This window comes from Sturnira hondurensis, unplaced genomic scaffold, assembly GCF_014824575.4.
Source record: "Sturnira hondurensis isolate 20B ecotype Veracruz unplaced genomic scaffold, ASM1482457v3 Scaffold0021795, whole genome shotgun sequence".
Taxonomy (NCBI): Eukaryota; Metazoa; Chordata; class Mammalia; order Chiroptera; family Phyllostomidae; genus Sturnira; species Sturnira hondurensis.
This window is the reverse complement of record NW_028094426.1, coordinates 10,722,471-10,738,108: the sequence shown is the minus strand read 5'-3', so window position 1 is coordinate 10,738,108 and position 15,638 is coordinate 10,722,471. Positions and strand designations below refer to the sequence as shown.

Here is a 15,638-nt window from a genome sequence, read left to right as displayed (position 1 = left end):
AATAAAATATTTTTTAAAAAAGAGAGAAGTATGTCTGGAACACAGAAGATGCTCTGGGATACCTCTTAGTACTCCCATATCCTATGATAAAAATCAATGGAACACTGCAGCAAACCAGTAAAGTTAGGACTGATAATAGCACAGACTCTTCAGAAATAAAGGTTTGGATCATGTTATCAGATAAGGAAACACAAGCATTTGAGAAAAATGGCAACATGTAATGACAAGTAGAAGAAGGCAGTTATAAGTATCATTTAAAACCATGTGATTAATTGCAATAAATAATATTATTTACAAGCATGTGATAATTTGTTATCCTAACACTTATTAGTCATTCTTCTCCTTCCCCTGAACCCAGAATGATGCACTTCTCTTAACAGAAGGAGGAAGAATGATTATGGACAGATTAAAAAATCATTGGGGGCTATAGAAGCTTTCATGAGAAGGTATTATGAACTGGCTGGCGCTGTGCTTAATATCTGTAATTCAATCTTATAGTCATAAAGGCAGATTCAAATTACCATTCTTTTTGTACTTTGGAAAGTGGATGTATTTTATTTTATTTCTTTTCTTTTCTTTTTCACAAAATTTTTTGTCATCCTTGTGCAGGGGCCATGATAATCTTCTCTGTATTGTCCCAATTTTAGGATATGTGCTGTCAAGTGAGCACTGAATGTACTTCATTTTAGGATAAATTTTTAAAAAATATTTTTATTTATTTATTTATCTTTAGAGGGGAAGGGAAGGAGAGAAGGAGACAAATATCAATGTATGGTTGCCTTTCATGAGTCCCCCACTGGGAACTGGCCTGCAACCCAGGCATGTGCCCTGACTGGGAATCAAACTGCAATCGTGTGGTTCGCAGGCTCGCACTTAATCCACTGAGCTATGCCAGCCAGGGCTTGAATGTACTTCATTTTAAATTAGGGATAATAACTAATACATATTATTCATTACAATTTTTAAAAGCACCCAGTTAGGGCCTAGCATGTAGCACGTTTGTTTCCTTAATCCCTTTTCTTTTCTAAAACTATTTCCTTGCTGAATATATATCATAATATGTATTATGATATATATTATATATAATATTATATATATTCAGCAAGGAAATGTATATATTAAGTGGGAATATATATATATATATTGAAATGTATATTAAGCAGGAATATATATATATATGTATATTCCTGCTTAATATCCTGAAAACCTTGTTATTTTTCTTTAGTTTATACCTTTCTACCTCTACTAACTTTAAATACAGGTCTTTCTATATTAGGAAAAAAATATTAATTTGCATCTCGTAGACTAGAACATGCAAATATTAATTTGCATCTCTTACACTAGAACTAACTGATGCACCAAGGTACAATGACCTGGCATGTACAGGTTACAGGCATGCAAATACACTGCACTCTAGTGCTGTCAGCTTGGGTCTAGAGCAGCTGGAACCACAGTTTTCTTTTTTCTCTCCAGACCAAGAGCAGCCTCTCATTCACCACAGTGTCCCATACAAAAGCAGTATTGTCAATTTTTAATTTGTACTTTGATGGAAAACACTATAATGCTACAAAGGAAAACTAGAGAGATTGATTTCTGGAATTAATTTAATTTTCCAAAAATCATTTTATCAATATAGATTGGATAATAGCTGGAATATGAAAATTAGGTACAAGATGCTTTGATTTCCTTTGAATTTTTCTTTCCTTTCTTTCCTTTCCTTTCTTCCTTTTCCTTCCTTCCCTCCCTCCCTTCCTCCCTCCTCCCTCCCTCCCTTTCTCTCTCTCTTTCAAAGGAGAAAGAGAGGGAAACATCAACATAAGAGAGAATCATAATCAGTTGTCTCTCACACCATGACAAGGCAGTGAACCTGCAACCCTGGTATGTGCCCTGACCAGGAATCAATCCCCCAAACTTATGCTTTACAGGATGACGCCCAACCAACTGAACCACACTGGTCAGGGAGATACCTTTTCCAGATTGCTCTTTTATTGAGGCCATTTTGTTACTTTGGACATTTGGACTCTGCAATTTTATTCAAAACATTTTATACCTTATATAATTATTCTGTACTACAGCTCAATGCACAGCAGTTAAGCAAGAACATTGCTTAACATGCATAAAGAAGAGACTAGGAAGGTTCTACTGTAAGAAGTTCTTCCAACCAAAAGGGTATCTGCTGGATATATAATTTAGTGCAGTGGTGTCATTTTGCTAGTGATTGTAGGAACTTAATATTTGTTGATATTAATATTTGTTGATAGTTGGATACTTAACAGTTTTGTTCTTTTATCATATTATCATTTATCTTTTTGTTGAAATTATTTATTAAAATTATTCATTTTTATGTTTACTAAACTAATACATGCAGATGGTTTTAACAATCTAATAGTGCTAAAAGTCTTAAAATAAAAATAGCACTCTACTACTCCTTCCCTCCCTATTCCACTCCTTTCTCCAAAATCAACCACTTACAATTCTTAAGCTCCATCTGCTATTTGGCTACATATTTCTAAGTGACATTCATATATTACCACCTCTTTTTTTACCCATTTATTTATTAACTTACTAGTATGGTTGATTAGCATTCTTCTCACTAATATCCCATTCCTCTGTATTGCTCTTCCCTTTATTCTCTCAACATAGCTAAAGTATTATGAATTCAACATTCAATATTTACATTACTTGGAGTAGGTAAATATTACTGGCTGTTGAACCAAGTAGTGTCCTAAGATTATATTTCTCTTTTTCTCTAAATCAATTTTTCTTATGGATGGTGACTGCTCTGTATTTCATATGTTTCTTGTTCTTTTTATTGAGTATTGTTTTCCTAGACCCTCAAACATCTCCTAAAAATAGTTTTTCATGTGGTCCATGGCATCAGATTTCTAAAATTTCCATTATTTCCCTGTGGAGATTTCTCCCAAGAATTATTTCCTGTTCTGCTCCAATCATGACTTGTTCTATTCCTTTTTATTCAGTCTTCCAATTTTTTCCACTCTACTATATTGTAATTTTTTTCTGGAATTTCTTTCTTTTTTTTGATTAATGTCCTCATTTTGATAGATGGCATTCTGATTAACATTTTCATGAAATTATATATAAGAGGTACAGTTTTAAAAAATATTTTTAAATTCTTCAATTACAGTTGGCATACAATATTATATTAGTTTCAATTATACAGCTTAATGATTAGACACATATAACTTACAAAGTGATCGCCCCAATAAGTCTAGTACTCAGCTGGCACTATACATAATTACTGCAATATTTTTTACTGTATTCCCTATACTGTACTTTACATCTTAGTGAGTGTTTTTATAACTGGCAATTTGCACATCTCAATCCCTTTCTGTTTATCACCCACTCCCTAATCCCCTCATATCTGACAACCATCAAAACGTTCTCTGAATCTACCAGTCTGCTTCCCCCTTGTCTGTTCACTTATCTTGTTTTTTCAGATTTAACATATAAACAAAATCACATGGCACATTTTCTTCTCTGTCTGACCCACCCCACCCAGCACAACACCCTTCAGGTCCATCCATGTTGCTACAAATGGCAAGATTTCAATCACTTTCATGTCTGAGTAATAGTCCATTGTATCCATATACCACCTCTTCTTTATCCACTTGTCTTTCAATGGCTATCTAGGTTACTTTTATATCTTGGCTATTGTAAACAATGCTGCAAAGAACATAGGGATACATATGTCTTTTTGAATTAGTATTTTGGGTTTCTTCAGATAAATACCCAGAATTGGAGTTGCTGGGTCCTGCTTCTCACTTGTTATAGCCTTTCTTTTAAAGTCTATTTTTGTCTGATATAAATATTGCTACCCCAGATTTTTAAATTTTCCATTTGCATGAAATATCTTTTCTATCCATTTACATTCAGTCTGTGTGCATCTTTTTATCTGAAGTGGGTCTCATAGGCAGCATATGTATAGATCTTTTTTTTTGCATCTCCATATAACTATCTCATATCTTTTGATTGGAGCATTTAATCCACTTACATTTAGGTAATTATTGATAGGTATGTAGTTATTGCCATTTTATTATTCACATTTTTAAAATCTTTTTTCTCCCTTCCTCTTAAAGAAGTTTCTTTAACATTTCTTGGAATACTGGTTTGGTGATAATGAATTCTTTTAGCTTTTTCTTATCTGGGAAGCTGTTTGTACTTTGCTTCTAAATGACAGCTTTGCTGGGTGGAGTAATCTTTGGTGTAGTTCCTTGGTTTTCATCATTTTGAGTATTTTGTGCCATTTCTTCAGGCCTGCCAAGTTTCTGTTGAGAAATAAGCTGACAGGCTTATGGGAGCATCCTTGTGGGTAACTAACTGCTTTTCTCTTACTGCTTTTAAAATTCTCTCTTTGGCAACTGATTGATGTTTCTCTCTCACATCAATATTTCTCTCCTTTTTCTCCCTCCCTTCCTCTCTCTCTAAAAATAAATTAATTAAATTGTAAAAAAATTCTCTCTTTGTCTAACCTTAGGCTTTCTAATTATTGCATGAAGTGACCTGGTGTGGACTTCTTTGGGTTTATCTTGTTTGGGACTCTCTGTGCTTCCTGGATTTGTATGTCTATTTTCATTGTCAGGTCAGGAAAATTTTCCATCATTATTTCTTTAAATAGGTTCTCAATTCCTCATACTCTCTCTTCTCTTTCTGGCACTACTATAATGAAAATGTTGGTACACTTGATATTGGGTCAGAAAATCCTTAAACTATCCTCATTTGGGGGGGATTTTTTTTTTTCTGTTCTGATATGGTGTTTCCTGCTACTTTGTCTTCCAAATCACTGATGTGACCCTCTGCTTCATCTAGTCTACTGATGATTCCTTTTAATGTATTCTTCATTTCAGTTATTGTATTCTTTATATATGACTGGTTCTTTTTTTTTGCTTTCTATCTCTATTTTTATATTTCCTATCTCTCTGCTGGATCATCTAGTCTTCCCCTGAATTCATTGAGCATCCTTATAATCAATATTTTGAACCCTTCATCTGGCAGATTTTATCTCCATTTTGTTTATTTCTTTTTCTTGAGTTTTGGTCTGTTCTTTCATTTGGGATATATTTCTTTGTTTTCTCCTTTTGCATAGAAGGTCTCCCTGTGTTTAGGTAGAGCTGCTGCAGCTCCTGATCTTGGTAGAGTGTTTTCATGTAGTAAATGTCCTGTGGGGCCCAGTGGCACAGTCCTCCTGGTTACCAAGCTGGGTGCTCTAGGTGTGTTCTTTTTTTTAATTTTTTTAAATTTATCTATCTTTAGAGGGGAAGGGAAGGAGAGAAGGAGAGAAATATCAATGTATGGTTGCCTCTCATGAGTCCCCTGCTGGGAACTGGTTGTCTCATGAGTCCCCTGCTGGGAACTGGCCTGCAACCCGGGCATGTGCCCTGACTGGGAATCGAACCGCGATCGCGTGGTTCGCAGGCCTGCGCTCAATCCACTGAGCTACACCAGCTAGGGCTCTAGGTGTGTTCTTGTATGGGGTGTGTGTACCTCCTATTGCAGTTGAGCCTTGATTGCTGTTGGCATATGAATGGGAGGGACTGACCTTCAGGATGATTGGTTGTGAGGAATGGCCATCAATACAGTATAGGAGCTTCTTGTGCAGGGGCTGATCTTATGGAGCTTTGATTTACTTTAGCAGGGCTCTGATGCCCGCTGAGTCTGCCTTTTTGGTGAGTCATTTGTGGAGGTGGTTGGCTAGTGCTCTACTGTGGTCTGATGCTGACCACTAGATGTATTGGTTCTAAGCATTCTAGGAAGAGGCTCTAGTGCAGGCCAAAGTCAGCCATGGCCTATGCCTGGCCTGGGGTCATTTGGTATGAGCTACAAAGTGATCTGTAGATGGATGCTGCTCATGCTGCAATTGCAGGTGCCTAGAAGTGGCTAAGTTGTAAAACGAGGCTGGCTGCCACTAGTGCCAGGCTTGCGGCTACTTAGCAAAAGGTATGGAGCATGTTTAGGCCAGGTGCTGCTTGTTTGGAGTTTGTAAAACTGAGAGATATTAGGAAACTCTACAGCATGATCCAAGACAGGCCTTTTACTGGAAAGCTACTGGAAGCTGCTTGGGTGGGTCTGAAAGGTGGTGGAGTGGGGTCTCAGGGTATCACTAAGACAGGGTGAACAATGTTAGACATACTGATGAAGATTCAGATGTGGTGCCTGCCTGTGTCTGCATGCTGGATTGAGGAAAGTGCTCAATAAGGGAATAATGGCTTTGCCAGCACTTCTGAAAGAAACCTGCCACTCTAGCCCTTGCCCTGAATCCAGACAATTCAGTTTCTCTTAATACATCCTATTGCTTTTTGAGCTGCTTCTCTAGCATAAGAGCTCAGAGTGAGTGGGTCCATCAGCAAATAAGACTGTGCATTGGCCCTTTAAGAAGAACACCTGGATCTCCAGAAGGCCTCTGTCTCAGCCCCAAACCCTCAGCTACTATGACCACTGGTGTTTCAGCCAGAAGCTATGAGGACTAGCTTTGAGCAGTGGCAGTACATAGCCAGTGAGGTTTATCTGAGGTGCAATTACTGCTAATTGAAAAAAAAAAAAAAGAAAAGGACTTTCTGGTGCTGTGGGGGGCATGGTGTGGGGCTAAGACTCCTCACTTCTTAGTGGGGGGACCTCCTCAACAGAGATATCCCTTCGTATTATCAATTATGACACTGGAGTGTAGGACCAGCCTATTTTGCATCTCCACTGCACCTACCAGTTTCAACATGGCTTATTCTTCACATTCTTAATTACAGGATTTATGTTTAGTTAGTCTTGTGGCAGTTCTCAGTGATGGTTGTTTTGTAGCTTAGTCGTAATTTTGGTACAGTTGTGGGAGGAAACTTGCACAGGGTTTATGTACTCTGCCACCTTGACCAAAATTAAAAGGTGAAGTTTTGAGATTTTACCTGTCTGAAAATATGTATTCTGGTTTCACATCTTTATATATAAAATTTTAATTCTGAGGTACACTTTCACTCAGAAATTTGAAGATACTTCAAAATTTCCTGCCCTGGCTGGTGTAGCTTAGTGGACTGAGTATGGGCCTGTGAACCAAAGGGATGCCAGTCTGATTCCCACTCATGGCACATGCCTGGGTTGTGGGCCAGGTCCCCAGTAGGGGATGCATGATGTTTCTCTTCCTCTCTTTCTTGTTCCCCTTCCCTCTCTCTAAAAATAAATAAATACTTTAAAAAAATTAAAAATTTCCTTAAGCTTTTAATATTACAATGGAAAAGTTTAATATTATTTTTCATTTTTGATACTATATATGTGGCCTGTTATCCCCCTGCACTCACACTGCCATAAACTTTGGGGATCATTTCTCTATTCCCAAGATGTTAAAACTTCAAAGTGAAGAACCTAGGTAACTGAAATCCAATAAACTCTTTGAATTTGGGCTCTTGAATCCTTTAATTTTAGGAAGTTTTCTTCTCATATATATTGAAAATTTCTTTCCTTCTCTTAGATCTTTTGTCTATTTTGAATTACTTAATGGATGCTGAACCTCCTGGATTGATCCTCTTCTTTAGAATATTTTTCCTCTTATTTTCCACCCTTTATCTAACTTGAATTTGACAAGTTAACATTCCAAAATACTTACAATATCCAAAATTTTACTCTATTTTTTAATCATGGGAAGATATACATAAAATTACCAATTTAACCATATTTAAGTTTACAATTAAGTGGCATTCAGTACATCCACAATTTGGGGCAACAATATCCACTACCCACTTTCAGAACATTTTCATTATCCCACAACCGACACTCTGTACTCACTTAACAATTACTCTTCTTTTCCCATTTCCTGCAGTCCCTGGTAACCTTTATTCTACTTTATAGCTCCATGAATTTACCTTGTTTAGGTACTTCATCTAAGTGGAAACACAATATTTGTCCTTTTGTATCTGCCTTATTTTACTTAGCATAATGTTTTCAAGGTTCACCCATGTGGTATCATATGTCAGTTTCATTACTTTTTATGGGTGACTAATATACCATTGAATGTATATACTATATTTCATCTGTTCATATGTTGATGGACTTGGGTTTTTTCCTCCACTTTTTGGCTATTGTAACTAATACTACTTTAAACATTTGTGTACAAGTATCTCTTTGAGTCTCTTCTCTCAATTCTGGTGGAAATAGAAATAAAATTACTTGGTCTATGGCAATTCTGTTTAACTTCTTGAGGAAATGACAAACTGTTTTCCATGAATGCTTTCCCATTTTACATTTCCACCACCACTGCATTGAGAGTTCTAATTTCTTCACATTCTTGCTAACATTTCTTTCTTTTTCTTTTTTGGTGATAGCCTTCCTAACTGGAGTGATGTGGTATGTCATTGTCATTTTGATTTGCATTTTTATAATGACTAATGTTGTGGAGCATCTTTCCCTGTGCTTATTTGTATATTGTTTTTTGACATGTATTTACTCAAATCCTTTTCCAATTTTTGAATTGGGCTTTGTTGTTGAGTTGTAGAAATTCTTTTTTAAATCATATTTATGTTGTTACAGAGAGGGAAAGGGAGGGGGGAAGAGAGGGAGAGGAACATCAAATGTGGAAGAGAAACAGTTGCTTCTCACATGCCTCCAACCAGAAACCCAGCCTGCAACCCAAGCATTTGCCCTAACTGGGAATCAAACCAGCAATCCCTTGGTTCACAGGGTGGTGCTCAATTCATTGAGCTGCACTAGCCAGATGTAGAAATTCTTTATAATTCTGAATATTAATTCAGATGTACAAAAATGTTGCCCTAATAAGTGGGTCGTCTTTTCACTCTCTTGGTAGTGTCCTTTAATGCACAAAGGTTTTTACTATTTTAAAAATGAGATAAATTGACATATAACATTGTATCAGTTTTAGGTGAATAACATGATTATTTGTATATATTGTAAAATAATCACAACAATGACAACAACATCCATCACCACAAATAGAACTTTTTTCCTTATAAGAACTTTTATTGTTTATTCTATTAGCAACATACAATACAGTATTATTAACTATAATCACCATGCCATACATTATATCCCCATGACTTGTTTATTTTATAACTGAAAGTTTGTACCTTTTGATTCTCTTCACCCATTTGGCTCACCCCTCACCACACACTTGTTACACCCAAATGTTATCTATATCTTTGAGTTTAGTTTTTTATTTTATTGTTTTTTTTTAGATTCTTCATATACATGAGCTCATACAGTATTTGATTTGTCTGATTTATTTCATTCAACGAAATGCCATCAAGATCCATCCATATTGTCACAAATGGCAAGATTTCATTCTTTTTATGGGTTAATAATATTCCATTTATGCATATAAAACATCCTATTTACACATTCATTCATTTACAGACACTTAGGTTGCTTCCATATCTTGGCTATTGAAATAATACACAATGAATATGGAAGTGCAAATATCTTTTTGAGTTAGAGTTTGAATTTTCTTTATCATTTTTTATTTTTAATTACAGTTGACATAGATTATTTTATTAGTTTCAGGTGTATACCCAAGTGATTAGACATTGCATAACTTAGTAAGTGATCATCCCAACAAATCTCACACTCATCTGACACCATGCATAGTTATTAGAATATTATTGACTATATTCCCTATGCCGTAAATTTGTATCCCCATGACTATTCTGTAACAACCAATCTGTAGTTCTCAAGCCCTTCAACTTTTTTGCCCATTTCCCATTCCCCTTCTGGCAACTGTTCTCTGTATCTATGAGTCTGTTTCTGTTTAGCTTGTTAATTTATTTTGTTTTTAAGATTCAGTTGCTGATAGATGTGCATTTATTGCCATTTTATTTTCATTTCTTCTTCTTATTCTTTTTTAAAAAGATTTTATTTACTTATTTTTTTGCAGGGGAAGGGATAGAGAAAGAGAGGGAGAGAAACATCAAGGTGTGGTTGTTTCTCATGTGTCCCCTACTGGGGACCTGGCCTGCAACTCAGGCATGTGCCCTGACTGGGCATCAAACCAGTGACCCCTTTGTTCACAGGCCAGCACTCAATCCATTGAGCCACTCCAGCCAGGGCATTATTCTTTTATTCTTGTTCTTGTTCTTCTTGTTTTTCTTCTCCTTATTATTATTCTTTTTTTCTTCTCCAGGAAGACCCTTTAACATTTCATATAATACTGGTTTAATGGTGATAAACTCCTTTACCTTTTTCTTGTCTGAGAAGTTGTTTATCTGTCCTTTGATTCTAAATGATAGTTGCTGGGTTATCTTGATTGTATGTCCTTGCTTTTCATCACTTTGAATATTTCTTGCCAGTTCCTTCTGGCTTGCAAGTTTTTGTTGAGCAATTAGCTGACAGTCTTATGGGAGCTCCCTTGTAGGTAACTAACTCATTTTCTCTTGCTGCTTTTAAGATTCTCTCAGTCACTAATCTTTTGCATTCTAACTATGTGCCTTGGTATGGGCCTCTTCGGGTTCATCTTGTTTAGGACTCTCTGTGCTTCCTGGACCTGTATGTCTATTTTCTTGCCCCAGTTAGGGAAGTTTTCTGTCATTATTTTTCTTACTCTCTCTCTTCTCCTTCTGTGCCCCCTCCCACCATGATATAAATGTTGGTATGCTTGAAATTGTCCCAGAGGATCCTTACACTATACACATTTTTTGGATTCTTTTTACTTTGTGCTTTTCTGTTTGGGTGTTTTATGCTTCCTTGTATTCCATGTCGCTGATCTGATTCTTGGCTTCATCTACTCTACTACTGACACCCTGTATATTATTTTTCATTTCAGTTAGTGTATGCTTCACTTCTGACCGGTCCTGTTTTATGCTGTTGAGGTTATCACTAAGTTCATTGAACATCCATATAATCAGTTTGTTGGACTCCTCATCTAGCAGATTGCTTGTCTCCATTTTAGTTAGCTCTTTTTTTCTGGTGTTCTGTTCTTTCATTTGGGCCATGTTTCTTGTCTCCTCATTTTGACTATGTCTCAAAATTGGTAGAATGGTGCAATGTAGTAGGTGTCCTGTAGGGTCCAGTGGCACAGCCTCTCTGATCACCCAAGCTGGGTATGCGAGGTACATCCCTCATGAGGGCTGTAGACCTTTCTCCTGTTGCTGAGTCTTGATTACTGTGGGCAGGCCAATGGGAGGGATTTAACCCCAGGCTGATCAGCTGCAAGGACTGGCTACAACCACTGACCTCCAACTACCTGCTTTGTTGGGTCCCATCCCACAAAGCAGGCTCTTGTGGCAGTTGAATCTGCCCCTTGAGTGTTTTGTTTGTGAAGGTGGTTGGGTGGCAGTTTTTCAATGTGATCTGAAGCTGTCCACTGAGTGCTCTAGCTCTGGGGTTTCTCAGGATGTTCAGGTCAAGGTCAGCCACAGACTATGTTCCAATGAGCCACAAGGCATGAGATACAAAGCAATCTGCAGATGGCTGCTACTTGTGAGGGCTTGGAGATGCCCAGTTGAGGCCGAGCTGTGAACCAAGGCTGGCTGCTGCTAGTGCCAAGCCTGAGGCCACTTAGTGAGAAGTACAGGGCATGCTGAGGTCAGATGCTACTTTTTGGAGAGATTTCAGTAAATTTGAAGCATGATCCAAGAAAAGCCCTTCCTGTGGAACAGCCACTGTTAATAGCTTGGGTGGGTCCAAAAGTTGGGTGGGGCAAGGCCTCAGGGAATCACCAGGGCAGGGCAAACAGTGTGAACCAGGTTGATGGAGTCACTGATACAGCACCAGCTTACCAGCTCTTTAAGGGAGGACTCATCATAGAAACAAGAGCCTCTGCCAGCAATTCTCTCTGGGAAAAAGCTACCCCTATAGTTCTCACCCTGATACAAACAATTCAGTTCCTTGCTGTATGTGTCTTGTACCTTTCAAACTAATGTCCTTGCACTAGAGCTCAGAGCGAGTGAGTCTGAGTTAGTCTGGGCATGGGCCCTTTAAGAGTGAGTGCCTGTGACTCCAGAAGCCTCCATCTCCCTCTGCCTCTATACCCACTGGTTTTTATAGCCAGAAGTCATGGGGACTTCTCTTTCTGGCACTGAAAATTTTGGATGGGGAACCGAGTGTTGGGCTGGGATCCCTCACCCTTCAGGGAAAACTTCCACAGTTCAGATATCCCTTCTGGCTTTTATCTGCCACACATGGGGGTGGGACCAGCCCATTCTGCTTCTCTGCCCCTCCTACCAGTCTTGATGTGGCCTCTTCTTTAATTATGTAGTTATAAGACTTCCATTCAGCTAGATTTCAGCCGTTCTGAATGTTGGTTGTTCTGTAGTTTTGTTGTAATTTTGGTACGGTTGTGGGAGGTGAGTACTGTGTTTACCTACTCTGCCATCTTGATCTGAAGTCAAGTATTTGAATTTTCTTTGAATGAATACATAGAAGAAGAATTACTGGATAATAAGGTAGTTCTCTTTTTAGTTTTTTGAGGAACCTCCATACTATTTACTAGAGTGGTCACACTAGTTTACATTCCTACCAACTGTGTCTGAAGGTTTCCTTTTCTCCATATCTTTGTCAACATTTGTTATTTTTTGTCTTTTAGATAATAGCCACTTTACTAGGTACAAAATGATATTTTATTGTGGTTTTGATTTGCATTTTCCTGATGATTAATAATCAGTACACTTTTTCATGTATTGTTGGCCATCTGTATATCTTCTTTGGTAAAAATGTCTATTAATATCCTCTGCCCATTTTAAAATTTGATTTGAGGTTGTATGAGTTTTTAATATATTTTGGATATTAGCCCCTTATCAGATATATGATTTGCAAATATCTTCTCCCTTCCTGTAGGTTGCCTTTTTATTTTGTTGAGTTTCCTTTTTTGTGTAAGACATTGTAATCTGAAGTATCCCCACTTATTTATTTTTATTTTTATTTTTTTTCACTGTTCACAATCTCTCATCACCCAAACCCCTACTCCAATATTAGCTCCAACAAAGCTGTGGTGTCTTCCCTGGGATTTTGCTGATTCTGGCAAAGTTGGAGTGAGCCCTGGGAATTACCTCCCCTGGACACTTGAGCCTTGTGTGCCAATCTCCCCTTTTCCATGGTCAGGCTCTTTCAGTTAATTTGCTTGCTCACAGACGCAGGAGGAGAAATCTTTGAGCAAGCCTATGAGTGTTCCCCAAGGTGAAGGTCATGAGGGCACTGTTTTCATGGGCTAGCTTTATTTCAGGAGCCTCCTGGCAACAGCAGTGTGGGCTGACTGGGAAGGAAGCTGGGGGCATAGTCCCTCTGCAGGGTGTCAGGGTGCCTCTGGCCTAGGGAATGGCCCACCCACCCAGGGGGCCCTCCTGAGTCAGATGGGGCTGACTTTCCCCACAGAACAAGATGTAGGTCTTCACTGGGGAGATGACAGGTCTTAAATTGGGGGTGGGGACTGGGGGCTTGGGCAGCACCAGGGGTGTTGCTAGGGAAAGCTTTTTTCCAAAAGCACAGTTGATAATAAAAGCCAGGTGAGCTCTGGGGATGGCCTTCTGATGGGCTAGCTTCCCACATGAACTGGTTTCCAGGTCTGTCTCAAAATCCATAATGTTGGGGCTGCTCCTCTAGTCCGTACGGCCTTCTGATGAGGCTATTGCTGATGCCACAGTGCCTGATCTAGCATTGTCAGGAGGAGCAGTTTTTGGCAGCCTCTTCCAGGATGTCCCAATTGTTTATTTTTGCCTTTGATTTCTTTGTTTTCGTTGTCAAATCCAAAACAACAACAACAAAAACTATTGTTAAGACTGATGTAAAGAATCCTACCACTTATGTTTTCTTTTAGAAGTTTCACAGTTCCAAATATGTATCAGATAGTGGTTCAGTTTCATTGCTTTGCATATTGCTATCTAGATTTCCCAATATCATTTATTGAAGAGACTGTTCTTTCCATGTTGTGAAAAGGCTCCTTTTAAATAATATTCATGGCTCCTTTGTAATAATAAATTGACCATATATGTGTGGGTTCATTTCTGGACTCTCTACACTGTTCCATGACCTATGTGTCTGTTTTTATGCCAATATATACCATTTTGATAACTATAGCTTTGCAATATAGTTTGAAATCAAGGAGTGTGATGCTTCCAGCTTTGTTTTTTCTCAATTTTATTTCAGCTTTTTATGGTTCTTTATCATTCTATACAAATTTAAGGAATGTTTTTCTATTTCTGTGAAAAATGCCATTGAGTTTTGATAGGAATTGAATTAAGTTTATAGATTGTTTTGTGTAGCATGGATATTTTTTTTTAAAGATTTTATTTATTTATTTATCTTTAGAGGGGAAGGAGAGAGGGAGAGAAACATCAATGTATGGTTGCCTTTTGTGCATCCCCTGCTGGGAGTTGGCCTGCAGGGAACTGGACTACAACCCAGGCATGTGCCCTGACTGGGAATCGAACCGCGATCCTCTGGTTCACAGGCCCGCACTCAATCCACTGAGCTACACCAGCCAGGGCTGCATGGATATTTTAACATTATTAATTCTTCTAATCCATAGCATAAGATATTTTTCCATTTATTTATGCTTTCTTCAGTTTTTCATTATTGTTTTATAATTTTCAGTGAAAAGATCTTTCACTTCCTTGGTTAAATTTATTTTTAGTATTTTATACTTTTCAGTGCAATTTTTTCAACTGAAAATCAGTTGAGTAAATGAGATTTTCTTAATTTTTCTGATAGTTTATTAGTGTATAGAAATGCTAATTTTTCTATATATTGATATATCCTCTGACTTTACTAAATTCATTTATTAATTTGAACACATTTTTGTAAAGTCTTTAGGGTTTTCTATATATAATATCAGGTCAAATAATGACAATTTTATTTCTGCCTTTCTGAGTTGGATACCTTTTATTTCTTTTTATTGACTAAGTGCTGTGGCTAAAAGTTATACTATGTATAATGCAAGTACTGAGTGTAGGCATCCTTGTTTTGTTCTTGAACTTAGAGGAGAAGCTTTCAATTCTTCACCCCTCATGATGTTAGCTGTAGGTTTGTCACATGTGGCCTTCATTATGTTGAGGTAAGGTTCCTCTACTCATTCTGTTGACTTTTTATCATACATGAATGCTAAATTTTGTTAAAATCTTTTTCTGCATCTATTGAGATGATCATTGTATTTTGTCCTTTATTTTGCTAATGTGGCATATGACATGAATTGATTTGCAGATGTAACACCATCCTTCCATCCCTGAAATAAATTCCACTTCATCATGGTGTATGATACATTTTCTGTGTTGTTAAATACACTTTGCTAATATTTTGTTGAGGATTTTAGCATCTATATTCATTCAGGACATTGGCCTGTAATTTTCTTATTTTGCTGTGTCCTTGTCTGGTTTTGTTGTCAGGTTAATGCAGGCCTCTTAAATAAATTGGAAGTGTTCCCTCCTCTTCTTTTTTTCCCAAAAATTTTAAGAAAAATGGGCATTAATTTACATTGAAATGTTTGATAGAATTCATTGGTGAAGCTATCTGGTTCTAGACTTTTGTTGTTGGGAGATTTTGATCACTAATTCAGACTTCTTCTGACTTGTAATTGCTCTGTTTGGATTTTCTATTTCTTCATTCTTTTAGTTTTGGTAGGTTGTATATTTCTAGGCATTTATCCATTTCTTCTAGATTGTACATTTTTTTGCCATATAATTATACACAGGAGTGGCTTATGATCC

General features: G+C 37.4%; 1 non-coding gene across 1 annotated transcript; it reads right to left on the bottom strand.

Moving 5' to 3' along the window:
* Positions 1-564: 564 nt before the first annotated feature.
* Positions 565-670, bottom strand: LOC118978512 (U6 spliceosomal RNA). Its single transcript, XR_005064726.1, has one exon. It is a non-coding gene; the product is annotated as a U6 spliceosomal RNA (small nuclear RNA).
* Positions 671-15,638: the final 14,968 nt, after the last annotated feature.